Genomic DNA, 12,230 nt, shown 5'->3' on the forward strand with positions numbered 1-12,230 from the left:
ACTGATAAAGTCAGTTTGCCTGGGAAGGTAGTGCGGAAAGATGCCCCATTCATGAAATGGCCGGAAGCCCTAATATTTTGAACATTTGCAATGTAGACGGGAAGAGTATTTCCTACATGTTCAAGTTGTGTGTCACACAGCACTGTCCACCTTGCTGGGAACGTAGGTCAAACAAGCATTGGCATAGCCAATAGATCTCGCTTTTGGGACCTTATAAGTATTTAGCCATGCTGCACAGTATCCTGGGTGCTGCAACATCTACTGTTGCTTCACGTGCCACTGGCGAACGACCACACACACCCATGGATGGGCTTCAGTGCTGTTTAATGAAAATATGTCCATCACCACCCCCTTTTTGTAATTATTTTGGCCACCATGAGTGTGGAAGGGTATGCTCAGACATGAGTCCCTTGCTCATTGCACCATCAGGATTCAAGCGGGCCGGGCCGAAGACGGCTGTAATGCCAGAAACCGGTCCCCGGAAGCTTGTTTCCTTTCCAGTGAAGAATTGGCTTGGTAGTTTGGTCTGCCCTGTTCCCATGATGCACTGGGCCAGGGACAGACTAATTTGCATATAGCCAGGTTCTGAGCTGGGATGGTGCAGTGAGCTAAAAAACGGTGATGGATCAAGCCCTCATCTGTTGACTGGGTAGGAGTGTTCTGATTAACTCAGATACTCTGTCCATCACCACCCCCTTTTTGTAATTATTTTGGCCACCATGAGTGTGGAAGGGTATGCTCAGACATGAGTCCCTTGCTCATTGCACCATCAGGATTCAAGCGGGCCGGGCCGAAGACGGCTGTAATGCCAGAAACTGGTCCCCGGAAGCTTGTTTCCTTTCCAGTGAAGAATTGGCTTGGTAGTTTGGTCTGCCCTGTTCCCGTGATGCACTGGGCCAGGGACAGACTAATTTGCATATAGCCAGGTTCTGAGCTGGGATGGTGCAGTGAGCTAAAAAACGGTGATGGATCAAGCCCTGATCTGTTGACTGGGTAGGAGTGTTCTGATTAACTCAGATACTCTGTCCATCACCACCCCCTTTTTGTAATGAAAATATGATACAGTGTCTTTCAAAATAAAAAAAAAGTGCATTTCTTTAACAAAGAAGCTTTGACACTAATAGGCACATTACAGCACTGCATTGAGAAGTACTTAATTTAAGTGCATTTTTTGTACAACTGGTAGTCTGAACTTATATATCTGGATTTGTCACACAATCCATCATCTGCTGCATAATCTGTAGAGTAAAAAAAACATTCTAGCACACACGGATCAAAAGTTACAAAAAATATGGCAACTCTGGTTCCTGCGCACCGGAGTGCCATTCACAAAGGTAGACTGGACATCAATAAGTTGCTTATTGCTGAATTTGGGTGTTAAATTGTGGAGGGGAGAGGAAGCCCTGATGGGATGCAGTTGGCACAAGCAAGTCACACAGGAAGATTATGTGTGTTTAACTTACTCCTTGGTCGAGAAGTTCCTTGAGTGCAGTTTGGACTCATTTTTCTCTATACTTCTATCCCCCTTTTGACGCTTGCAAATGAATGTGAACTCAATAACAATTGAAGTGTTTGAATCAATTTTTCTATGCAGAGGAATGAGTCTTGTTTGCAGTCATATTTAGACCCTACTATTACAGAAACTGTGATCTGCTGCCAAAAAAGGTCAAATATATTTGCATAATTTTTGCAGCTTATATAATATGGCGCACACCCTATTTTTTCCAAATCTAATTTTTAATAAAGATTTTTTCAGCAGGGCAAAACTCAAGGACGTATATTGTGAAGCCATATGCAACATATGTGTTGCTTGCAAATTATTTCAAATGAGGAGTCCAAGAACTTCGCTTTTTGATATTTAAAAAGCTTTTGATTTTTTTATTAAAAAGCATTTTCATTTTTCAGTGTTAAGGCTACCAATGTCATTAAAATTGTAAAATATATCTTATTCATGGTGCACGTTCTTTAAAGTGCCAGAGGTAGCAGAAGTGGTCACTCTTACTAATGACATCACAGGACTGACCCGTAGCTCCTCCACTGCCTCTTGCTGTTGCGATGGTAGGGGAGGGCAAGGAGGGTAAACTACAAAATTTAAAGCCCTGATATTTATGTGTGCAGATGCTGTGGTAAGACGGCGCAAAGCCAATTCTAGCAGGTGCTGCAAGTGATGTATTCTAATTGATCTTGTCTCGAACAAAAACCTGTCCAGCACATTTGAAAAGTTGGGAAAGGCATTTTTTCCACTTGGTAGTATGAAAACAGGTCAAAAATCGTGCGAAATTGGTTTGATAAGTTTATGGTGCAAATATATTTTGCTCCATTCTAATTATGCAAACAGCAAAAATGGTACAAGTAGTGTTTTCCTCAATTTCTGCACCTGTACAAAGTTTCTGTAATGCGGCCGGTGGTGTGTTTTCTTGGAAATGCATTTAAAAGCTCTGAAACTAAAGGCTGAAAAAATACTATTCAAACATTTAACTATCTAATTTTAACATAATAATATGCTGTGTGGAGAGAGCTGCGAGGAACTGCAGTTTACCCGAAAAAAGAAGCTAGGGTCACAATTTGGTATCCGTATGTTTAATGTTTTATAAATCGCAACATATGGAATGCTGCCCTAACAATGTTTATTCATTGATAACTCGGCCTGGCAATACAAACAATAGAAAGTAATTAGCCAGGTATGCACACCTAAAAGCTCCGTTTGTCCAGCTGCAAGCGACTGATCATGAGATGTGAATTTCTCTGACATGGAAGGGCTCTTTGCTTTTTAACAGACCGAAGTATGAAAGGGGAAGAAAAACAAGTTACTGTTTATCGCAGCTTGGGGTTCAATGAATTTTGTATGCCACGAGCGTCGTCCACGTGCCAAACTACACTGCCTCCGAACCGCGGCTAACGAAAAAGTACGGGTGAAGCAAAGGAGAATGCACGAGCAGGATATTAAACAAGAGAACCATTGGTCCCCTATTGTGCAAACAGCAGTCTGCGGCGACGCAGCTCAAAAACGCCTAATTCTATGGAATGTGTATGTGAAAATGAATGTTTGCATATTTGCTTTAGTACTCGTGTAAGCAAAGCCAGGGACAGCAATTCACCTAGGATGCAACAGGAAACCTCTGCCGGGCGATCTGGCCAAGCACTCACGGTTCTGCAAAAAACTGGGGGTTTGGGGTTAAAGCTGGTGATAACCCTAACAAGACAAGCCCGGCTTCAAAAGTGGTGCAAGCGCCCGCCGTGGCGAAAGTGAAAGCAGCATATGTTTCCAATTAACGCGCGAGCAGCCCACCTCTCTTTCCTTCTTTCCTTTAGTTGCTTCCCTGTGAAATGGATCCAATCAGCATGCCGTGCGACGCGGGAAGCTTGTAATAAGATAAGCTGACATGGACGGAGTGGGAGAATGGAGGGGATTCACGCGCTGTAAGGCTTAATGAGCCAGTACAGAAAGCCAGATCGCCTGTGCACGTCCACGCGCACGTAACCGCACGCTGGAGGCCGGAAAAAGTATTTGAGTAGCACTTTGAAAACCCAGTTACTAAATGTCTCGCTAGAGCAGCGCTGGCTCAGACGAGACCTAAAAACTAATCTGTACTGCTTGTCTGTAGACCAGAAGCACATCTCAACACGAGGTATGATCAAGGCGCCAAACAGGAACAGCATGCCAGCCTCCTGAAACACCAGTCCTAGAATGCTACGCAGGAGAACTGAGTAGACTCACAAATGGACAGCAAATGTAGGTAGCAGCTTATTTCTTACATTGTCCTCACAAATAACATTTCCAAGCTGTGACCTTTTGCATAAATTTGTACGCACAACAATGTTGGATTAATTTCTATGAAACTAAATCTGTTTTACATCTAGCTTCGCACAGCATTATCACAATGCCCTGAACATCGTGTACATGGTCTTGCTCCTTACTATGAACAAATGTCATCACTTCTTCATCCACTGGGTGACAGGGCTAGCTACATTTCCACAACATCACTAATCTATGCGTACATCGCAAGGCTGCTTTCTATTATAAAAGATGACCATTCCAATAGATTAGTAGTAGAGGTGCTTCCGCTGACACCAAGGGTCCTTGCATGCTGAGAAATCAACACATGGCAACCTGACATCTCGTGAGGGGTGTCCAGTTTGTGACCAAGAACGGGGTCCTTCACTCTAACCCATCAGGTAATGAGGTTAAATCGTCCCTTGGGGGGGATTCTTGGCTCTACGCCTACACCCACTCTAGGTACACTTAGAGTAAGATTTGCACAGTAGGAGTACGCTAGATTACTGCCTTGTTTATATGCCTGCATATATACAACTGTTTAGCATCATGGTAGAACTACATCTACTATTTATGCTTTTGGTGCTTGTAATCATGTTTATCTGCTGCTGTCTACTAATCATTGCACCACACCTATTTTATGCAAGAATAACGTTGGTTCAATAAATATTATTGAAAACTGTATATTCTCTGTATACTTCTCTGAGAATAAGCAAGCACAAGTGACGGATCAAAAGGGTATTGTACTGTTTCCACAATTCTTGAGGAATCAGGGTTGTCATGTTTAGGGGTTGCCAGAAAACCATTCGCTCCCTGGTAGATTAGGGGGTCTTACAGTGGCACTGTGAGATAGCTGGCCTATAGGCCAGCATATCATGCGGCGGTGTCTGGAATCAGTTTTGACACCAAGCCCTTAGTTTATGTTGTCCGAACAATGCAGGTCCTACATGACACTTGTATGCCATCAAAATCCACCCTTCACAAACAAACCCCTGTTGCACTGAGAATCCCACTACGCAACCACACATCTAAGATTCAAAATTGATTGGAGACACAGAGGCCCCCATTCATGGTCAGCCCAGAAAAGGGTGCAATTTCGATCTATTCTGACACAGCATGGATTGAAATTTCGTAGGTGAGATAAATAGCACCTGTTTTAAGACTACAACGGATGAGAAATAGCGTGCAGAGTTTGGTGCTTACTGCACCAAAATTCACACCCTACTTTTACCCGGATGAATGTGGTAGTGGGGTACTTATCACACAACTAGTAATGGTAATATATGTGGTAAAAGGATTTACAGCACATATAATTATTAGGGATGATCGTAATCCGGACAATAGACAAACCGTATAGAATATAGAGACAGTAGTCTCTATATTCGGGGAAGCAATGTGTAGTACCCCAGTGTACCACACAATACTGGTTAATGAGGAGAAGTATTTATTCACGTTGTACAGTTAACAGCACCAGGAGACAACTGTCGGCTTGGTTTCCATTACCCACATCCCACAAGGACTTAGAACACATACCCAAGAACATTCTACCCAGAATATGAGTGATATAATAGATCATAACAACATCTTACCCTTTTACACACTGGATACATTTACATATGACCATTGAATACCATATTTAATTTACAATAATACTGTTAAAATAGAAAAAAAACTTCTACTCAAAGATAAACACAAAAAGAAACTTAAGCTCTATGCCTTGTTATACATAATAACATAATAAACAACCAAAGCAATCATTACACATTCCTGACAAACAATTGATCCAAATTTGTACCAACCAACACCCAAATAAAAGACCACAATATATACTATGTTTTACTAATGAAACCCAACAGGTTTCCTGATTCTTCTTCTTGGGTGAGTAATATTATCCACACCTTGGGCAAGATCTGAAACCCTAGACAGGCCATCCTCCTCTTTTGCATTCATCACTTCTATATTTTTAGATTTAAACACCCTAAAACAATTCCACCATTCATCTCTTTTCGCTCTAACTGAATGTTCATTAACAGCTTCTACCTTTAAAGGTTCTCTGAACTTTGATTGACCCTTCGGCGCATGAGAAGGTTCTCTTATGCAGGCCCAATCTCCTTTCATAATGTCATTACCAAGCCTGCCCACTCCATGTTTCTCATCAAAACTTTGCTTTGATTTTTTTCTCTGCGCCATCTCCACCTTCGGGCAGTCACACTTATCCATATCACTTTCATTGAAAGAGCCAGACCGACACTCTTTCAACCGTGCTGCAAACAATTCACTAGCAGGTAACAAACCTCTCATAATCTCGAAAGGTGTTTTACTTGTAACCAAATTTGGACTGGTTTGATGGGCAAACAACATATCATCTACTGCCATTTGCACACCAATACTGTACTTACCAGTCCACTGGATCCAATTTACTAGTATTATGTTAATTTTCTCCAACAAACCATTTACCTGCAGGTGATACAGTGCAACCTTTTGTGTTCGATGCCAGATTTATTCAAAAACCAATTTATTTTTAAATAAATTGAACTTCGTTATTGAGACTAGCTCATTCGGAAACCCTTCTCTCAAAGGTTTTGCTGGAAATTATATTAGAGCACTAGTATCTGGTTCTGGGACGAATTCTACCTCCCACCACTTACTATAATATTCAACTAAAACCAAGGCCTATCTAAACATCGGTGGCAAAATACTGAAAAGATCAATGAAATTCACTGCACGCTTCAATTAAGTCCTTTCATGGAGCTCAATGGGGTGAAGAGGTGGGGTAGCAGTTTTCAAAACCTAGTCACTTGCCGAGCAAATAATACAATCCCTGACAGTTTGAACAATTTCATTGTCCATACTGGGCCACCAATACACAGAACATATTCTTCTTTAAGTGGCTGTTTGTCCCAAATGGCCCCTCATGCTTAGCATGAATGATCCTTTCTCTGAGTAAAACCGGTGTATAAACTTGTCCTCTCTCATATTTAAATTCTCGTCTTCTAGCGTCAACTCATCTGAAATCTTAAAATACGGTTAGGCACTTGAAGGTAAAGAGCTTTCTTTTGGCCACCCTCCAATCACAAATTCACAAACCATTTTCAGATCTTCTTTCTCCAAACAATCCATTCATCGCTCTCTATCAAAAGCACTCTCAAAACACATCAACAGCTGTAAAGAGACATTCCAGGTCTTCATCCCCAGGTTCTCTTTCCATAAACACAGATAATGATCTTGACAGGTAGTCCGCTCTGATAGTCTTCCCGCCAGGGATATACTCAATAGCAAAATAGTACTGGAGAAGTTTTGCACTCAATCTGGCAATTCTGGGCAACAAAAACACCACTCAAAATACCAACCATAGGTTTATGGTCTGTCAATATGCTAAAATGCCTACCCCAAACAAAACACTTGAATCGCTCAACAGCCCAACAACAGGCAACCAGTTATTTTTCAATTGCAGAGTTTATTTTCCTCATTGTATCGCAGAGCCCTGATACAAAACCTACAGTTCTTTAACCTTGCCACACTACTTGGGAAAGACTTGCCCATAATCCACTGTTACTTGTGCCAGCAGAGATAAGGCATTGACTGACAGGATCAACCGGAGCCAACATTTTCTCTGAACTTATCTTCTCCTTCAACTGGACAAAATCCTCCCAACACCTCTCATCCCACTTGAAAAAAAAGTGTACTTGTTGACAAATTCCTCAAACTCTCTCAGTCTTACTGACAACATTTTTGATGAACTTAGCATAAAATTCACAAACACTCAAAAACGATAAACACATGTTCCTTACTGTTGGGTGCAGGGGCTTTCACAGTGGCCTCAACTAAACCTGGGAGTGGTTCTACTCCTTGTCATGCAAAAACATGCCCCAAATATTTAATCCTGGACTTGGCAAACTCACTTTTTGACATTAGCAACCACCCCAGCCCAACCATTGATGCCCTTTAACAGAGACTCCATGATGCGTTGGAAGACTAACAAGGTAGATGCCAAACCAAAAGGCATCCTCTCGGATTGAAAAGTACCTACTGGAGAAATTAAAGCTGCGAGATGCCTACAGGATTGTTCTAATTTCACCTGATGGTAGGCGGATGCCAAATCAATTTTGCTAAATGAAGATGCATCAGCAAAACTAGAAAAAAAAGTGATTCACGGTAGAGGATGCAAATCTACCCAGGTAACTTTATTCGGACTGCGCATGTCAAAACAAACTCCTAAATATCTTGGTTTTTTTCTGGTGATAACCAACGGAGGTAACTAAAGCAAAGATTCAATTGGTTTGATAATCCCCTTATATGCACGTTTTCTCAGTATGTTTGCCAGCTCTTCTCTGATGCTAAAAGGCACCCTTCTCAGTTTGTTTTATAGGTACCACGCTATCCTGAACCGTAATCTGGTGTCTGAACCCTCTAATCTTTCCCAATCTCGCCTCAAAAACCTTAGGAAACTTTTCCATCCAAGGATTGTTAGTGTCCATGGAATTCTACCTAACTAATAATCTTTCACCCATTGTTCAATCCACTTGTAGAAACAACCGGAGTTATCAGTTCCTGTAGGATGCAGGTGTTGCTGTGGACGCCAAACCGCTTTATTCGGACTGCGCAGGTCAATACAAACTCCTAAATATCCTGATTTAGGTCTCGACCTACAGCATTGCTTTAGCAATGCTTGTTAGGGTCAAGATTATAGTGAGGCTTTCAAAAGTCTACACAAACAGCTGCGGATCGCATACAGTTCATGTGAGGCAGGCGCGTGCACATCGCCAACCATATCTCACACCATGCCAAGGCATCAGACTTCAAAGGAAGCCGCTCCCCCCCTCCCAATCAGGCTTCAAAGGATGCCGCTCCCTTCCCCCCTCCGCGCAATGCCAGAACATCCTTTTAGGGCTGCGACAACCCGCCCTACCCCCCTCCCTCCGCCTCCCCTCTTTCTCGCACAACTCGCGTTTATTTTTATTTTTTTAATTATTTCATATTGCCAATGCTTGTTTTTCCTTCGCTTGTCCCGCAATCACTTTAGCAGCACCCCTTTGATGTTCTCCTTCAAAGAACATCCTTTTAGGGCTGTGGCAACCCAATCCGCCCCCACCTCCCTCTCCCCTTCCTCGCACAACTCTCGTTTATTTTTATTTTTTTATTATTTCATATTGCCAATGCTTGTTTTCCCTTCGCTTGCCCCGCAATCACTTTAGCAGCGCCCCTTTGATGTTCTCCTTCAAAGAACATCCTTTTAGGGCTGCGACAACCCACCCACCCCTCCCTCCCTTCCTCTCTCTCCTCTTCCTCGTACAACTCTCTCTTTTTTTTAAATAATTATTTCATATTGCCAATGCTTGTTTTTCTGGTGATAACCAACGGAGGTAACTAAGGCAAAGATTCAATTGGTTTGATAATCCCCTTATATGCACATTTTCTCAGTATGTTTGCCAGCTCTTCTCTGATGCTAAAAGGCATCATTCTCAGTTTGTTTTATAGGTTCCACGCTATCCTGAACCGTAATCTGGTGTCTGAACCCTCTAATCTTTCCCAATCTCACATCAAAAACCTTAGGAAACTTTTCCATCCAAGGATTCTTAGTGTCCATGGAATTCTCCCTAACTACTAATCTTTCACACATTGTTCAATCCACTTGTAGAAATAACCGGAGTTACCAGTTCCTGTAGGATGCAGGTGTTGCTGTGGACGCCAAACCGCTCGTCGCCAAATTGTACTACCCCAGTGTGACACACGGCACGGATTAATGAGAAGTAATTATTCATGTTGTACACTTACCAGCACCAGGAGACAACTGCCAGCCTGGTTTACATCACCTACATTCCATGAGAACTTAGAACACATACCCAAAAACATTGTACCCAGAGTATGAGCGCTATGATAGATCACCACACAATTGTCACATATATCTGGGGACAATATCAGGGAAAATTATCCCCGTCCTGCTTTCTAAATGTGTATTGAATTGAATTGGCATTTGTATAGCGCTTGGCTACCCGGAGGCATCCCAGCGCTGAAGCTGTAACTAGAGGACAGATACCCTAGGGGAAAAGCCAGGTCTTTAGCTGTTTTCGGAACATCAGGTGATTTGGTTCCCTACGGAGGTTCAGCAGAAGGGCACTCCAGCGTCTGGAGGCCTCAAACGAGAAAAGCCGTCTGCCACTTCTGGCTTTCTTAATCCTAGGAACCACAGCAAGGTGAAATTCATCTGAGCTGAGTTTTCCGTTTACCCTGTAAGGTAAAATCATGGCTTTGTTGATGGGGGGCCCATGCCCGTCCAGCAATTTATGGACTATGCAGAGGGACTTAAAGTTGATTCTCTCTTGCACCGGGAGCCAGTGGAGAGAGCGTTGTGCAGGCCTTGCGGAGCATCGATTAGGGGTCTCAGTGAGTAGCCTCGCTGCACAATTGTGTACGACCTGCAATTACACGATCACTGCATTCGGGGCACCTAAGTAAAGGACATTTCCGTATTCTATCCTCAACAAAATTAGAGCCTGGATCAGTAATTTTTTTGCTTGGAAAGGTAGGAGGGGGAGGATTTTGCGGATCATTCTCAGCAGGTCATAGCATGAAGCAGCGGTCTTACTAGCCTGTACTGTGAAAGTAAGGTCTTGGTCTAGCCAGATTTCCAGGCTTTTAATCTCTGTCTTGGGAACTGGCACCGGACCCATAGAGGAAGGCCACATGGTGCTTGGTAGCACACTTCGAGAATTGCCGAGGATCATGAGCTCGGTCTTTTCACCATTAAGTTTCAAGTGGGATAGACTCATCCACTTGGCGACTTCCTCAAGGCAAGAAAGGTTACTAGAGATTAGTATTGTGCAGCTATCACCAATTACTCTGCCCCAATGGAGCTTTACTCTGACGTAAGCCTTAGGATGTGACTCTTTTTTTCCAACAATCTTTATTTGCAGGTTTTCATTGCAAAAACATTACACATTACAAGGGCAGCAGATTTTGATAGCAGTTGTACAGCTTGGTAAATTAACAAACAATTACATAGGAAAGGTGCTTACGGCAACTCAAATAGGATGCAAGAAAAAGGTCTAAAAAGTGCAGAATAGTGCAATGAAATGCTATGCAAAACATGAGTAAATAAAGAAACAACGCTATATTAAATTACCTGTGTCTCGGTATGGGGCGATGAACCAGAGGCGAAAATGAGGTAACAGGGGGTGGGCTACTGAGGAGGTGGGTAGGTGAAGGGCTGGCGAGCCAGTGTGAGAGAATGATATGGTGGTTATTGATAATTAGCAGCCAGGAGGGGTAGAGCTGTAAAGGATTACGGGGGAAGAAATGGGAGTTGATATCTGGAGAGGTACAATGCGTTCCGAAATAGTGTTAATGGGCAGCCTACAGCAGCAAAGACTAATCTAGTTTTAGTGGGAGTGGGGGGGGTTAGCTCAGTGCTGTTTATAACTGATCTAGGAAAATATCCAAAGGAGCGGCTATAGGGCGCTTATGGGGGCATCTAGCTTCCTTACTAACCAAGGCTGATCTCTTGCCCTTATCCCATTTCTGACACCCAGGCTGCAAATGAGTGGAAATTTAGACTTACAATGGGAGATAAGCATTCCTTTAGTCTGCAGGAGGGCAAAATTGACAAACCTTGAGGCCGCACAATCCTTTTTAGAGCGCCTACATATTCCCAGTGAAATGGAGGTCCAATTTAGGGAGATAGTATGGGCTGTGATAGTAGACAGAAGATTTGTGACCTACGTCTGTAACGAGGAGAGGGGAGGACCAACCGAGGCTATGACTCATCAAGCAGATGTTGCCCTGTGGTGAATTTTGATGCCAGTCTGTGGTTGGGAGGGTGAAGGTTCCCCTCACTCAAGATGTCCAAAAGGGATCTTGTGACCTTTGAAATCAACGTGTGCGAATGTCAGGTATGGTGAAGGTGGAAACTGTGTGATGGTGCCAATGGTGCACAAACTATTTTTATTTAGAGAGGGGGTGCTGTTCAATAACGTCACCTCACTGAAGGCAAAGGGCATATTTAATCATGTTTCTTTGAAGAGACACAAATGCTGCAGAAAAAAATATTTCAATCCCACCTTGATGCTCATTCTTCATCTAAACTATTTCAGGTGTTATGGAAGTGCAGTAGCACCTCCCGCACCCCTACTTCCAGCGCCACTGGATGGTGATGCGGGGGGGGGGGCAGGTCTTCAGACTCTGCGTCATCTAAGGCACTGCTGTCGTATAACAGTAATCACATTTTTCCCTGCAAACGAAATAAGTGGCACTACACCAGAGTCGTTCTGGAGCAATACATCTATAAGGCTCTAGAAGATCGATAGTCAGCATTTTGGTGTGTTTAGTTGAAGCCACTTGTGTCACAACTATGGGACCGATAGGATGGAAAAAATCTACTTTCCTCTGTTCCATTTTTTCAGTGAGGTGTACATTAAAACAATACCTCGGACACATGTTATTTATTGATTGCGATAAT

The 12,230-nt window shown here is 42.9% G+C and overlaps 1 protein-coding gene across 1 annotated transcript in view; it reads right to left on the reverse strand.

Moving 5' to 3' along the window:
* LOC144829103 (pleckstrin homology domain-containing family A member 3-like) overlaps positions 1-12,230 on the reverse strand; it is a 124,230-nt gene that overhangs the window by 111,338 nt on the left and 662 nt on the right. The gene's annotated exons all lie outside the window — the stretch shown is intronic.

This window comes from Lissotriton helveticus, chromosome 1_1 (assembly GCF_964261635.1).
Source record: "Lissotriton helveticus chromosome 1_1, aLisHel1.1, whole genome shotgun sequence".
Classification (NCBI taxonomy): domain Eukaryota; kingdom Metazoa; phylum Chordata; class Amphibia; order Caudata; family Salamandridae; genus Lissotriton; species Lissotriton helveticus.